This window comes from Hemitrygon akajei, chromosome 5 (genome assembly GCF_048418815.1).
Source record: "Hemitrygon akajei chromosome 5, sHemAka1.3, whole genome shotgun sequence".
Taxonomy (NCBI): Eukaryota; Metazoa; Chordata; class Chondrichthyes; order Myliobatiformes; family Dasyatidae; genus Hemitrygon; species Hemitrygon akajei.
Genome location: NC_133128.1, coordinates 47,180,691 through 47,195,375, shown reverse-complemented (window position 1 = coordinate 47,195,375; position 14,685 = coordinate 47,180,691).

Genomic DNA, 14,685 nt, shown 5'->3' with positions numbered 1-14,685 from the left:
TAACCTCTGCTCAAAAACATAGAAAAGTAAACAAACAACTAAGTTAACCAAAAGTTAACAGTAATGCGGCTATACTTAACAAACAGTTGAACTTAGAAACAGTTCTTCACAAGTTCTCATTCAAGCGCAGTGTCAATGTGGCAAATTTAAAAGTCCAAGTGATGTGTACTGTCATTAAGGAGAGACTTCCCCGAAACAACGATTCCTTCGAAGAATTGACGAATCTGGCGATTATAGCCAAGGAATGCCTTGTCCGAAGAAATAAAGTGTCTTAAAGTAACTGACCTTTTGGCTGGAGGGTGGTCACTGCACAAGCCTTCCTGACCTTGCAGGGGTTCAACTCACATGCATGCCACAATTCCTCGAACGAAGATTCAAAAAGGTCGATCACTCCTAAATCACAGAATGACATTAACTTTAGCCAATCCTTTGGGTTCGGATAACGCTGGTAATTTCTTCACTCTCTGGTACTAAACTGTATGGGAAAAATAAACGTGCAACAAACAAAACCAGTGGCGCCTTACCAAAACAGCCAACCGACATCAACAGGGTTGCACCAAAAAATACAAATAAGAACCATATCTCAGTCACGGGCCTTTTTTATACCATACCATCACATGACATCACATCACCCCACTGTCACAAGTCCATTACATCATCCCCCTCACAAGATCTCACTGTGGCATGTAACACTTCCCTTCAAGGAAAAACAATTTTGGTCCATTATGAGCAAAATTTTTAACAACTATTTACAAAAAATATATAAATGTATAAAACCCAAAAGATATACAATATACATATAATTATTATACAGCACTTTGCAAACTAATCTACGGTGGGAGTGTATACAAATATCAAAATTCCACTAAAAAAATCGTAAATTCAACATCGACAGACAGTCAGCAATTACATTATCTTTGCCTTTAATATGAGTTATAATATTCCTGTAAAATTAAACTTTTGTACTAACATTAAATTGGAGTTTAATTAACCATTTCCCTTCTAACCAGCTGGAATGGGAACATCAGAAATTGCCTGAACAGGAGCTAACTTACCTTGACCCACAACATAACCAAGGGAGGTCACAGTGACATGACCAAATTCACTTTTAGTTAACAGTTAGGTTAGCCTTTGAAAGCCTTTCAAACAGCTTTTGCACTGCAGTGATATGTGCTTCCCAATTGTCATTCCCTGTAACTAAATCATCAATACAGGCATCTGTGTATTTTAACCCATGAATCACAGAATTAATCATTCTCTGGAAAGTCCCTGGTGCATTCTTCATTCCAAACAGTAGAACATTATATTCATATAACCCAGATGGTATTACAAATGCAGAAATCTCTCTACCTCTATCTGTCAGTGGAACACACCAACATCTACATCATGTGAAGTTGCTGTGGATCTTTTAGGAACATCTAGAAATAAATTCCTATATTTCAAAATTAACTGCTTCATCTGCTGCCTCTGCCAAGGCTGTAAATGAGCTAATTTCTCATCAATATTTTCCAGAATTGTCAAAGTTGGTAATCTGGCAGAAATAATGTTGGGTTTAAATGAGCCTCAGATGAATCATCCACCAAATTCCCAGAGAGATCAGACTCATTATTATTGACCACAACAGTCATAGTAGCAAACTGTTTCTCATAATATGGTTTTATCATATTTACCCGACAAAGCTGTGTTGGCCTTCTTTGAACTGGTATTTTTACCACGTAATATACATCATTAACTTTATATATAATCTCATAAGGACCATGAAATTTAGCTTATAAAGGGTTCGTTTGCACCAGGAAAAGAACCAACACCTTATCTCCTGGCTTAAATTACCTGATTCTGGCTTCCTTGACATACCAAGCTTTCATTCTCTCCTGAGCAGAATTTAAATTTTCCCTTGCTAAGTTACAAACTTTTTGTAATCTTTTCTTAAATTTTAAAACATAATCCAGCAAATTAGTATGCACCACTTTATTTTAAAAGCCACTGTTCTTTTACCAATGCCAAAGGTCCTCGAACTCTATGCCCAAACATGACTAGGGATTCTTGTACTGACTCCCGTACTGCAAATAAAAGTAAATGTAGGCCCTCATCCTAGCCCTTTTCATTTTCCACACAATGTCCTAATCATGGTTTTTAGGGTAAAATAGGACCTCTCCAAGGCTCCTTGCGATTCTGGATGGTAGGCAGATGAGGTAATCTGTTTTGCTCCCAGTTTATACCTGCTGAAATATATAGGCATCCGTCAGTCTCATGAGACCATGGATTTGCGCCTTGGAAGGTTTCCAGTGTGCAGGCCTGGGCAGGGTTGTATGGGAGACTGGCAGTTGCCCAAGCTGCAAGCCTTCCCCTCTCCACGCCACTGATGTTGTCCAAGGGAAGGGCACTAGGACCCAAGCAGCTTGGCACCAGTGTCGTCGCAGAGCAATGTGCAAGGACACAAACACGCTGCCTCAGCTGTGTCTCAAACCAGTGACCTTCAGGTTACTAGTTCGATGCCTTATCCACTAGGCCACACGCCCACTGCTGAAATAACCCTGACATAAAATTACTTCCTTGATCAGATTGGATCTCCTTAGGCAACCCAAAATAAGTAAAGAATTTTATAACAGCCTTTATTACAGTTTTAGCTGTTATATTCCTGAGAGTTATTGCCTCTGGAAACCTAGACGCTGTGCACATGAAGGTCAGCAAATATTCATGGTCAGTTTTAGTTTTTGGCAATGGACTGACACAATCTACAAAAATTTTGGAAAACGGTTCACCAAATGCAGGAAGAGATTGTAGTGGGTCACTAGGGTAATTTGATTAGGTTTACCCACAACCTGACAAGTTTGACAAGTTTGGCAAAATGTCGCCACATCTTTTCTTAAACCAGGCCAGTAAAAGTGTTTAAAAACTTTGCTCGCAGTTTTATTCACACCTAGATGGCCACCCAAGGGCATACTATGAGCCAAAGTAAAAATCTCATTCCTATAGACTTTAGAAACTACTACCTGGTGAACAACTGCCCATTCTCACTTGCAGGAATCGTAGGTGGTCTCCACTTCCTCATTAGCACTCCACTCTTAAAGTAATATCCTACTGGCACTTACTCAATTTCACTATCTGGGAGAGCTTGTTCTTTTAATTTGGCAATCTCAGGGTCTCTACTCTCATCTGCTATAATCTCCTTCTGAGACATAGACAAATCTTCATGGTCAGACTTACTACAAGAACCTTGGTCAAACAATGAAAGTAGGAAAGTTACTGACAAATCATTAAAACTTGAATCCCGAGTTGAACGGTCATCAGTAGCAGACCCATCCACATCGGCAGTCTTTTTGGCCATAGCTCAGGTTACTATACAGGAGGAATACATGTTAGAATCCATCTTTGGATCATCAGGGATGGGCTTAGTTGTCAACTGTATTCCAGGAAAAACTTGTCCATCTGCTAGGTCATTTCCTAACAATAAAGAAACATCACTCAAAGGTAAATTGGATTGTAGTCCTTCTTTAACAGGTCCTGAAACTAACCCTGACCTTAAAATTACTTTATGCAGATGTACAGATATAAGGGCACTCCCAACACCTCATATATAGTTTACCTCACCAGTGTCAGACTCATCACTAAACTCTAGAACACTGTCTAACATAAGTGACTGAGAAGCCCCAGTATTCCTAAGAATTTTTACTGGCATTGGAGTGGACTCCTCTTTCAAGGATACAAATCCTTCGGACCTAAAATGATCATATCCTTTCTTAACTCGGTCAGACCCTGACAAAGCTTCTTTTGAATTTCTCGAACCCTGCGGGTTTACAGGTATTTTAAGATGTTGCACACAGGTATCTGGGACTGCCTTCTTCTCCTCCTTCTTCAGTCAGAAACAGTTAGCTATTACGTCCTGACGAAGGGTCTCGGCCCAAAACGTCGACAGTGCTTCTCCTTATAGATGCTGCCTGGCCTGCTGTGTTCCACCAGCATTTTGTGTGTGTTGTTTGAATTTCCAGCATCTGCAGATTTTCTCATGTTAGCTATTACGTGACCAGGTTTCCTGCAATAATTACAAATAGGACCAAAATGTCTTTCCTTCACTTGTTTCCCTTCATCCGTACCTTTCTCACTAGCTCCTGATTTAATTTCTGGTTTATCCTGACTGTCCATGTTACTTCTTTTTTAAAAAGTTTTACCCGGGGGAAACTTACTCTTATGGATTAAAGCATACTCATCTGCTAATTTAGCAGACTCCTGCAATGTAGCAGTGTCCCTCTCATTTAAGTAATCTTTATGTCATTAGGGACACACCTTTTAAATTCTCAATTGAAACCAACTCTTTCAAGTTGTCATACCCCCCATTTACATTTTTAGAGGTGACCCATTGCGCAAAACACACAGATTTATCATAGGCAAATTCCACATAAGTCTGGTTCACAGATTTCTTCAAATTTCTAAATCTTTCTCTACAAGCTTCCAGAGCCAGTTCATAAGCTTTAAGTATACTCTGCTTCACAGTATCATAATCAACTGCCTGATCAGCAGTTAAAACTGTATAAACTTGTGCTTTATCTTTAATTACACTTTGTATAAGGATTGGCCATTTCTCTTTTGGGCAATCTGAACTCAGAGCAACTGTCTCAAATTGCTGGAAGTATTTATCAACTTCTGCCTCATTAAATGGAGGTACCAATTTAACTTCCTGACTAGCAACAAATGGTTTCCTGGAACTTGGAGCCTGAGTCGCGGACTTCAACCTTGCTATCGCTAGCTCAAATTCTCTCTTTTTTCTGCAGCTTCCAATTGACTTCGTTCCAAAACAACCTCTAATTGTTTTTGTTTTAACTCAGCTTCTACTCTAAGTTTCTCTAATGCTACCTGTTCCTGCTGTAACTGGATCACATGTTTATTCACAGTGAATCTTTCTAACTCTGCTTCATCAAAAGCTCCCGTAGTGCATCGTATTTTGTGATTTTCCTCTGAATTAGTGGCTTTGTTGTAACCGCCAGTATTCCTTTAAGGTCCAACCTTCTAACAACCTCTAATACATCACCTTTTTTCACCTTCGCTAATGCCGCCAGGGTTGGTGATTCCAGAAAGTTGTCAACATCCATTGCTGCCAAATTCCACCCACAAACCAATCAAACAAAAGGAATTGGACATCACATCACCCCACTGTCACAAGACCATTACATTATCCCACTCACAAGACTGCTACATCATGCCACTCAAAAGATCTCACTGTGGCATGTAACAGTACATTCCAGTGAGACAGGGAAAGGAAGGTAGGGTACAGGAACTGTGGTGTACAAAGGCCGTTCTAAATCTAGTCAAGAAAAGAAGAGCTTATGAAAGGTTCAAAAAAATTAGGTAATAGAGATTTAGAAATTATAAGGCTAGCAGGAAGCTGCTTGAGAATGAAATCAGGAGAGCCAGAAGGGGCCATGAGAAGGCCTTGGTGGACAGGATTAAGGAAAACCCCAAGGCATTGTACAAGTATGTGAAGAGCAAGAGGATAAGATGTGAAAGAATAGGACCGATCGAGTGTGACAGTGGAAAAGTGTGTATGGAACTGGAGGAGATGGCAGAGGTACTTAACGAATACTTTACTTCAGTATTCACTATGGAAAGGGATCTTGGCAATTGTAGGGATGACTTGCAGCGGACTGAAAAGCTTGAGCATGTAGATATTAAGTAAGAGGATGTGCTGGAGCTTTTGGAAAGCATCAATTTGGGTAAGTCACCGGGACCAGACGGGATGTACCCCAGGCTACTGTGGGAAGCGAGGAAGGAGATTGCTGAGCCTCTGGCAATGATCTTTGCATCATCAATGAGGACGGCAGAGGTTCCGGAGAATTGGAGGGTGTCAGACGTTGTTCCCTTATTCAAGAAAGGGACTAGAGATAGCCCTGGAAATTATGAACCAGTGAGTCTTACTTCACTGGTTGGTAAGTTGACGGAGAAGATCCTGAGAGGCAGGATTTATGAACATTTGGAGAGACATAGGCAGGAAGAGGGATGAGGTCCTGAAGTGTGAGTTTTGGGAACTAGGCAGAAGGCTGAAGAACAGGATCTCAAGGGTGGCTTTCTCAGGATTGCTGTCAGTGTTACATGATAGTGATGGTAAGAATTGGAGGAGATGGCAGTTGAATGCGTGGCTGAGGAATTGGTGCAAGGGGCAGGGTTTTAGATTTTTGGATCATTGGGATCTCTTCTGGGGAAGGTGGGACCTGTACAGATTGGATGGGTTGCATCTGAACTCGAGGGGGAGCAATATCCTTGCAGGTAGGTTTGCTAGCATGGTTCGGGAGGGTTTAAACTAATTTGCAAGGGGGATGGGACCCGGAGCGATAGAGCAGTGGAAGAAGTGCATGGAGTAAAGCCAGATGTAACATATAGAGAGGCTTTGAGGAAAGAGAAGCAGAATAAAGGGTGTAAAGGTAGTAAGGTAGAAGGACTAAAGTGTGTGTACTTCAATGGAAGAAAAATCAGGAACAAAGGTGATGAACTGAGAGCTTGGATACATACATGGAATTATGATGTAGTGGCCATTACAGAGACTTGACTGGCACCAGGGCAGGAATGGATTCTCAATATTCCTGGATTTCAGTGCTTTAAAAGGGATGGGATGGGGGGGAAGGGGGAGGAGGGGTGGCATAACTGGTCAGGGATACTATTACAGCTGCAGAAAGGGTAGATAATGTAGCAGGATCCTCTTTTGAGTCAGTATGGTTGGAAGTCAGGAACAGGAAGGGAGCAGTTTACTCTACTGGGTGTATTCTATAGGCCCCCTGGTAGCAGCAGAGATACCGAGGAGCAGATTGGGAGGCAGATTTTGGAAAGGTGCAAAAATAACAGGGTTGTTATCATTGGTGACTTTAATTTCCCTAATATTGATTGGCACCTGATTAGTTCCAAGGGTTTAGATGAGGCAGAGTTTGTTAAGTGTGTCCAGGACGGATTCCTGTCACAGTATGTTGACAGGCCGACTAGGGGGAATGCCATACTAGATCTAGTATTAGGTAACGAACCGGGTCAGGTCACAGATCTGTCAGTGGGTGAGCATCTGGGGGACAGTGATCACCACTCCCTGGCCTTTAGCATTATCACGGAAAAGGATAGAATCAGAGAGGACAGGAAAATTTTAAATTGGGGAAGGGCAAATTATGAGGCTATAAGGCTAGAACTTGCGGGTGTGAATTGGGATGATGTTTTTGCAGGGAAACATACTATGGACATGTAGTTGATGTTTAACGACCTCTTGCAAGATGTTAGGGATAGATTTGTCCTGGTGAGGAAGATAAAGAATGGTAGGATGAAGGAACCATGGGTGACTAGTGAAGTGGAAAATCTAGTCAGGTGGAAGAAGGCAGCATACATGAGGTTTAGGAAGCAAGGATCAGATGGGTCTTTTGAGGAATATAGGGTAGCAAGAAAGGAGCTTAAGAAGGGGCTGAGAAGAGCAAGAAGGGGGCATGAGAAGGCCTTGGCGAGTAGGGTAAAGGAAAATCCCAAAGGCATTCTTCAATTATGTGAAGAACAAAAGGATGACAGGAGTGAAGGTAGGACCAATTAGAGATAAAGATGGGAAGATGTGCCTGGAGGAAATGAGCGAGGTCCTCAATGAATACTTCTCTTCGGTATTCACCAATGAGAGGGAACTTGATGACTGTGAGGACAATATGAGTGAGGTTGATGTTCTGGAGCATGTTGATATTAAGGGAGAGGAGGTGTTGGAGTTGTTAAAATATATTAGGACGGATAAATCCCTGGGGCCTGATGGAATATTCCCCAGGTTGCTCCACGAGGCGAGGGAAGAGATTGCTGAGCCATTGGCTAGGATCTTTATGTCCTCGTTGTCCACGGGAATGGTACTGGAGGATTGGAGGGAGGCAAACGTTGTCCCCTTGTTCAAAAAAGGTAGTAGGGATAGTCTGGGTAATTATAGACCAGTGAGCTTACATCTGTGGTGGGAAAGCTGTTGGAAAAGTTTCTTAGAGATAGGATCTATGGGCATTTAGAGAATCATGGTCTGATCAGGGATAGTCAGTATGGCTTTGTGAAGGGCAGATCGTGTCTAACAAGCCTGACAGAGTTCTTTGAGGAGGTGACCAGGCATATAGATGAGGGTAGTGCAGTGGATGTGATCAACATGGATTTTAGTAAGGCATTTGACAAGGTACCACATGGTAGACTTATTCAGAAAGTCAGAAGGAACGGGATCCAGGGATGTTTGGCCAGGTGGATTCGGAATTGGCTTGCCTGCAGAAGGCAGAGGGTTGTGGTGGAGGATGTACATTCAGATTGGAGGGTTGTGACTAGTGGTGTCCCACAAGGATCTGTTCTGGGACCTCTACTTTTTGTGATTTTTATTAACGACCTGGATGTGGGGGTAGAAGGGTGGGTTGGCAAGTTTGCAGACGACATAAAGGTTGGTGGTGTTGTAGATAGTGTAGAGGATTGTCAAAGATTGCAGAGAGACATTGATAGGATGTAGAAGTGGGCTGAGAAGTGGCAGATGGAGTTCAACCTGGAGAAGTGTGAGGTGGTACACTTCAGAAAGACAAACTCCAAGGCAGAGTACAAAGTAAATGGCAGGATACTTGGTAGTGTGGAGGAGCAGAGGGATCTGGGGGTACATGTCCACAGATCTCTGAAAGTTGCCTCACTGGTAGATAGGGTAGTTAAGAAAGTTTATGGGGTGTTAGCTTTCATAAGTCAAGGGATAGAGTTTAAGAGTCGCGATGTAATGATGCAGCTCTATAAAACTCTGGTTAGGCCACACTTGGAGTACTGTGTCCAGTTCTGGTCGCCTCACTATAGGAAGGATGTGGAAGCATTGGAAAAGGTACAGAGGAGATTCACCAGGATGCTGCCTGGTTTAGAGAGTATGGATTATGATCAGAGATTAAGGGAGCTAAGGCTTTACTCTTTGGAGAAAAGGAGGATGAGAGGAGACATGATAGAGGTATACAAGATATTAAGAGGAATAGATAGAGTGGACAGCCAGCGCCTCTTCCCCAGGGCACCATTGCTCAGTACAAGAGGACATGGCTTTAAGGTAGGGGAGGGAAGTTCAAGGGGGATATTAGAGGAAGGTTTTTCACTCAGAGAGTGGTTGGTGCGTGGAATGCACTGCCTGAGTCAGTGGTGGAGGCAGATACACTAGTGAAGTTTAAGAGACTACCAGACAGTAATATGGAGGAATTTAAGGTGGGGGGTTATATGGGAGGCAGGGTTTGAGGGTCGGTATAACATTGCAGGCTGAAGGGCCTGTACTGTGCTGTACTATTCTATGTTCTATAATATGAATAGGAATAGTCAGCATGGCTTTGTCAAAGGCATGTTGTGCCTTACAAGCCTGATTGAATTTTCTGAGGATGTGACTAATCATGTTGAAGAAGGTAGAACAGCAGATGCAGTGTATATGGATCTCAGCAAGGCATTTGATAAGGTACCCCATGTAAGGCTTATTGAGAAAGTAAGGAGGCATGGGATCCAAGGGGACATTGCTTTGTGGATCCAGAACTGGCTTGCCCACAGAAGGCAAAGAGTGTTGGAGATGGGTCATATTCTGCATGGAGGTCGGTGACCAGTGGTGTGCCTCAGGGATCTGTTCTGGGACCCTTACTCTTAGTGATTTTTATAAATGATCTGGATGAAGAAGTGCAGGGGTGGGTTAGTAAATTTGCTGATGACACAAAGGTTGGGGGTGTTGTGGATACTGTGGAGGGCTGTCAGAGGTTACAGTGGGATGTTGATAGGATGCAAAACTGAGCTGAGAGGTGGGAGATGGAGTTCAACCCAGATAAATGTGAGGTGGTTCATTTTGGTAGGTCAAATATGATGACAGAATATAGCATTAATGTTAAGACTCTTGGCAGTGTGGAGCAACAGAGGGATCTTGGGGTCCGAGTCCACAGGACACTCAAAGCTGCTACGCAGGTTGACTCTGGTTAAGAAGGCATACGGTGCATTGGCCTTCATCAACCGTGGGACTGAGTTTAAGAGCCGAGAGGTAATGTTGCAGCTATATAGGACACTAGTCAGACCTCACTAGGAGTACTATGCTCAAATCTGGTCACCTCACTTCCGGAAGCATGTGGAAACCATAGAAGGGTGCAGAGGAGATTTACAAAGATGTTGCCTGGATTGGAGAGCATGCCTTATGGGAACAGGTTAAGTGAACTCGGCCTTCTTTCCTTGGAGCGATGGAGGATGAGATGTGACTTGATAAAGGTGTACAAGCTAATGTGACATATTGGTCATGTGGGTAGACAGAGGCTTTTCCCAGGGCTGAAATGGCTAGCATGAGAGGGCACAGTTTTATGGTGGTTGGAAGTAGGTACAGAGGAGATGTCAGCGGTAAGATTTTTTACGCAGAGAGTTGTGAGTGCGTGGAATGGGCTACCGGCAACGGTGTGTTAGGGTTAATGTTAGGGTTAATTCGAGACTGCCATTACAGGTCAGGAGTGGCTCACGTAATATTAGGAGGCCGGAATGCGAGGGAGGGGGGAGCGAAACTGGGGATTCCGCTACACCGAAACTACCAGTGTCACGCGATTCAGTAAACAAAAGAAACAGGTAACTTATGAGTGTATGGCGTCGGGCCAATAAGATGGACACAAGTGCCCGATATTACCTAATATGTAGCGGGGGGTTGTGCTGGGGGGAAAAGGGATATAAATAAGAGCAGATTGTAAGGGGAGGTCGGAACGCGCCTTCTCCAGCGACTCCGTCGATTCGCTGTGCCAGTTACGGATTCTGCAATAAACCCAAGTTTTGTAATATTCCGGTGTTGGTTGTCTCTCTTCCTAAACGAACACAGGGCAGAATTTCAAGCCCAACAGGTGGTAGAGGTCAAAACAGGAGGGTTTGCTAATGCTGTTCAGCAGAAGGATGGGAACCAGATGTGCCAGGGAAAGATGATGTTTAGAAAGACAGGAACTGAAAGGTTGAGCATGGTGGACTAACATTCAATGCAAAGAGTATTGTAGTTGAGCTTAGAACATGGATCAGCATGTAGTATTATGATATTGTGGCCATTAATGAGACTTGGTTGCAGGAGGGATAGGAATGACAGCTCAATGTTCTGGGGTTCCTTTGATTTAGACATGCTAGAGGGGGAGGTAGTAATGGGGGAGGGATATCATTACTCACCAGGGAAAATGGCACAGCAGTATTCAGACAGGACAGAGTGGAGGGCTACACTACTGAGGCTATATATGTAGAAATGAGGAATCAGAAAGGAATGGCCATGTTACTGTGATTATATTATAGACCTCCTAATGGTTAGTGGGATTTATTGGAGGAAAATATGTAGAGATGGTATTCAGTTGCAAGAAAAATAAAGCTACAGTAGTAGATGATTTTAACCATCCACATATTGACTGGGACTCCCAGTCAACGAAAGGACTATAAAAGGACCTGATGATGTAGAAGTCATTTATCTATTTATTTAGTGGTCCAGTGCAGAATCAGCCCTTCAATCCCTTCCAGCCGTTGCAGCCTCACCGCTCAGCAACCCCCAAATTAAACTTAGCATCATGACTGCACAGTTGACAATGACCAATTAACCTACTAACCAGTACGTCTTTGGACTGTGGGAGGAAACCGGAGCACCCGGAGGAAACCCATGCACTCTATGGGGAGGAAGCATAGACTCCTTACAGAGGATGTCAGAATTAAACTCCAAACTCCGACACCCTGAGCTACAATAGAGTTGTGCTAACGGCAATCTAAATGTGTTCAGGAAAGTTTTTTTAAAGATCAATATACAGAGATGAAACTTGTTTACTCAGAGGGTGGTGTGAGTGTGGAATGAGCTGCCAGTGGAAATGGTAGGTATGGGTTCACTTGTAACATTTAAGGGATATTTTGATAAGTACTGTGCATGGGCTATGTGCAGGTCTAAATGACTAGGCAGAATAACAGGGAAGCACAGACTAAATGGGCTGTAGGGCTTGTTTCTGTGCTGTAGTGTTCAATGACTCTATGACTATAACATTAGGAGATTAGTTCAAGTCCTAGACAGAGAGATGTAAATTAATGTTACGAACAATGGCATCTGATAAAATCTTTCAGAAGAAGTATCCTGTTAACACCAAGGAGATTCTAAAGGTGGAGTGTAAACAGCCGGGTTTTCACGATTCGCGGTTGGTTGAATTCACAGATGCGGAATTTGTGGATAAGGAGGGCCAACTGTATATAAAACCCAAAAATAAATAAGTCCAGGCATATTTAGTTTAGCTCAATGCATTCATACCTGCAGGCTACTCTGATTAAAAGTCACTCAAGATAGCAAAAATAAAAGGCGTGCCCATGAACAAGAAACACGTCATACCATGGACTACAGAGTCCACCCCACAAACCACATCAATTAAACCCTGCCCAAGACCCAGAACTCCGGCACCAGGCTCCGACACAATGCAGAGAGAGAGCATTACATGCAGACACCTTCCTCTGGCAGCAGTGAGCGAGAAGCTGGTAGATGGCACTGGGCACTCATTTGCCTTCGTCTTCAGATTTCTGGATCATTGAGACCTCTTCTGGAGAAGGTATGAACTGACCCGTATAAAAAGGAGGGTTACACCTGAACCTGAGGGGGACAAATATCCAAACTTACCCGTTTGTTAAAGTTGTTGGGGTTTAAACTAATTTGACAGGGGATGGGAATTAGAGTGATAGGGCTGAGGATGGGGCAGTTGGTATACAAGTCAATGGAGTGTGCAGTGAGACTGAGGAAGGACAGGCAGATGATAGGTCAAAATTGCAGTCAGTGAGATGAATTGAAATGTAAAATGTGGGAGAAATTGAAAGCTGAAGATGTTATATTTCAATGCAAGATGTTATGGAATAAAGTAGATTTTACAGCACAGCCAAGGATTGGCAGGTATGACGTTATTGGCATCATTGAGTTGTTGCTGAAAGAAGATCATAGCTGGGAGGATTCACATTGTATCAAATGGACAGACAGGTAGGCAGAAGGGGTGGGGTAGTTCTATTGGTAAAAAATGAAATCAAATCCTTAGAAAGAGGAGACATAGGATTAGAGTAAGTAGAATCCTTGTTGGTAGAGCTGAGAAACTCCAAGGGTAAAATTACCTCAATGGGATTTATATATAGGGCTCCAAACAGTAGCCAGGATGTGGGCTATAAATTACAATGAGACATAGAAAAGGCAAAAGGGCAATGTTGCAATAGTCATGGGGGATTTCAATACGCAGGTAGATCAGGAAAATCAGGTTTGTGCTGGATCTCAAGAGAGGGAACTTGTAAAATGCCTACAAGATGCCTTTTCAGACCAGCTTGTGGTTGAGTCCACTAGGGGAAAGGCAATTCTGGATTGTGTATTGTGTAATCAGATTTCATCAGGGAGCTTAGGGTAAAGGAACTCTAAAGAGACAGCGGCCATAATATGATAGAATTCACTGGGCAATTTGAGAGGGAGAAGATAAAGTCAGCAAGGTTAACAGCAGTTCAGCAGTGGCTGGAGTTTATGTAAGCAATTTGGAAGGTGCAAGCTAGATACATCCCAAAGATGAAGATGTATACTTAAGGGAGGATGATGCAACCAAGGGAAGTCAAAGACAGCATAAAAGCAAAAGAGGCAATGTATAATATAACAAAAATTAGTGGGAAATTATAGGATTGGGAAAATTTAGAAACCAACAAAAGGAAACTCAAAATCCTATAAGGAGAGGAAAGATGAAGTATAAAGCTACATTAACCAATACTATAAAAGAGGATACTGAAAGTATTTTCAGATATATAAAGAGTTAAAGAGAGGTGAGAGTATATAGAGGGCCACAGGAAAGGTAGGAATGGGGAGAGGTAGGAGTGGGGACAAACTTAATAAGCATTTTGTGTCAGTCTTCACTGTGGAAGACATTAAGAATATGCCAAAAATTTGAGTCAGAGGGCAGAAATGAGTGTAGTTCCTATTTCTAAGGAGAAGATGCTGGGAAGCTGCAAGGTATTAAAGTAGAAAAATTACCTGGACCAGATGCACTGGGTTCTGAAAGAGGTGGCTGAAGAGATTGTGGCAGCATTAGTAATGATCTTTGAAGAATCACTAGATCCTGGCATGGTTCCAGAGGAATAGAAAATTGCAATTGTCACTTGCGTTTCAAGGTTTAAAATACACTTATGATCAAAGTATGCAGAGTACAACTCTGAGATTCATCGTCTCCAGGTTGAATTGAATCAAATTGACTTTATTACTTAAATCCTTCATATACATGAGGGGTAAAAATCTTTACGTTAGTCTCCGTCTAAATGTGCAATTCATAGTAATTTATAATAAATATTATGTACAACAGGATAGTCACTATAACATAGAAATACAGTTGTGTCAGATGAATGGCACTGATGTGCCTTTTTCACCACACAACCGGTATGTACAGACCACATGAGTTCCTGGGTAATGTTTATACTGAGGAACTTAACGTTGTTCACCCTCTCAACCCCAGATCCATTGATGTCTATAGGGGCTAGCCTGTCTCCATTCCTCCTGTAGTGCACAACCAGCTCCTTTGTTTTTGTGATGTTGAGGGAGAGGTTGTTTTCTTGACACCAGTGTGTCAGGATGATGACTTCTTCTCTGTAGGCTGTCTCATTATTATTTGAGATTAGGCAATTCAGTGTAGTGCTATCAGCAAATTTAATTAGCCATGAAGCAAAGAAAACCATAGAAGACGTTCAAAGAAAAAC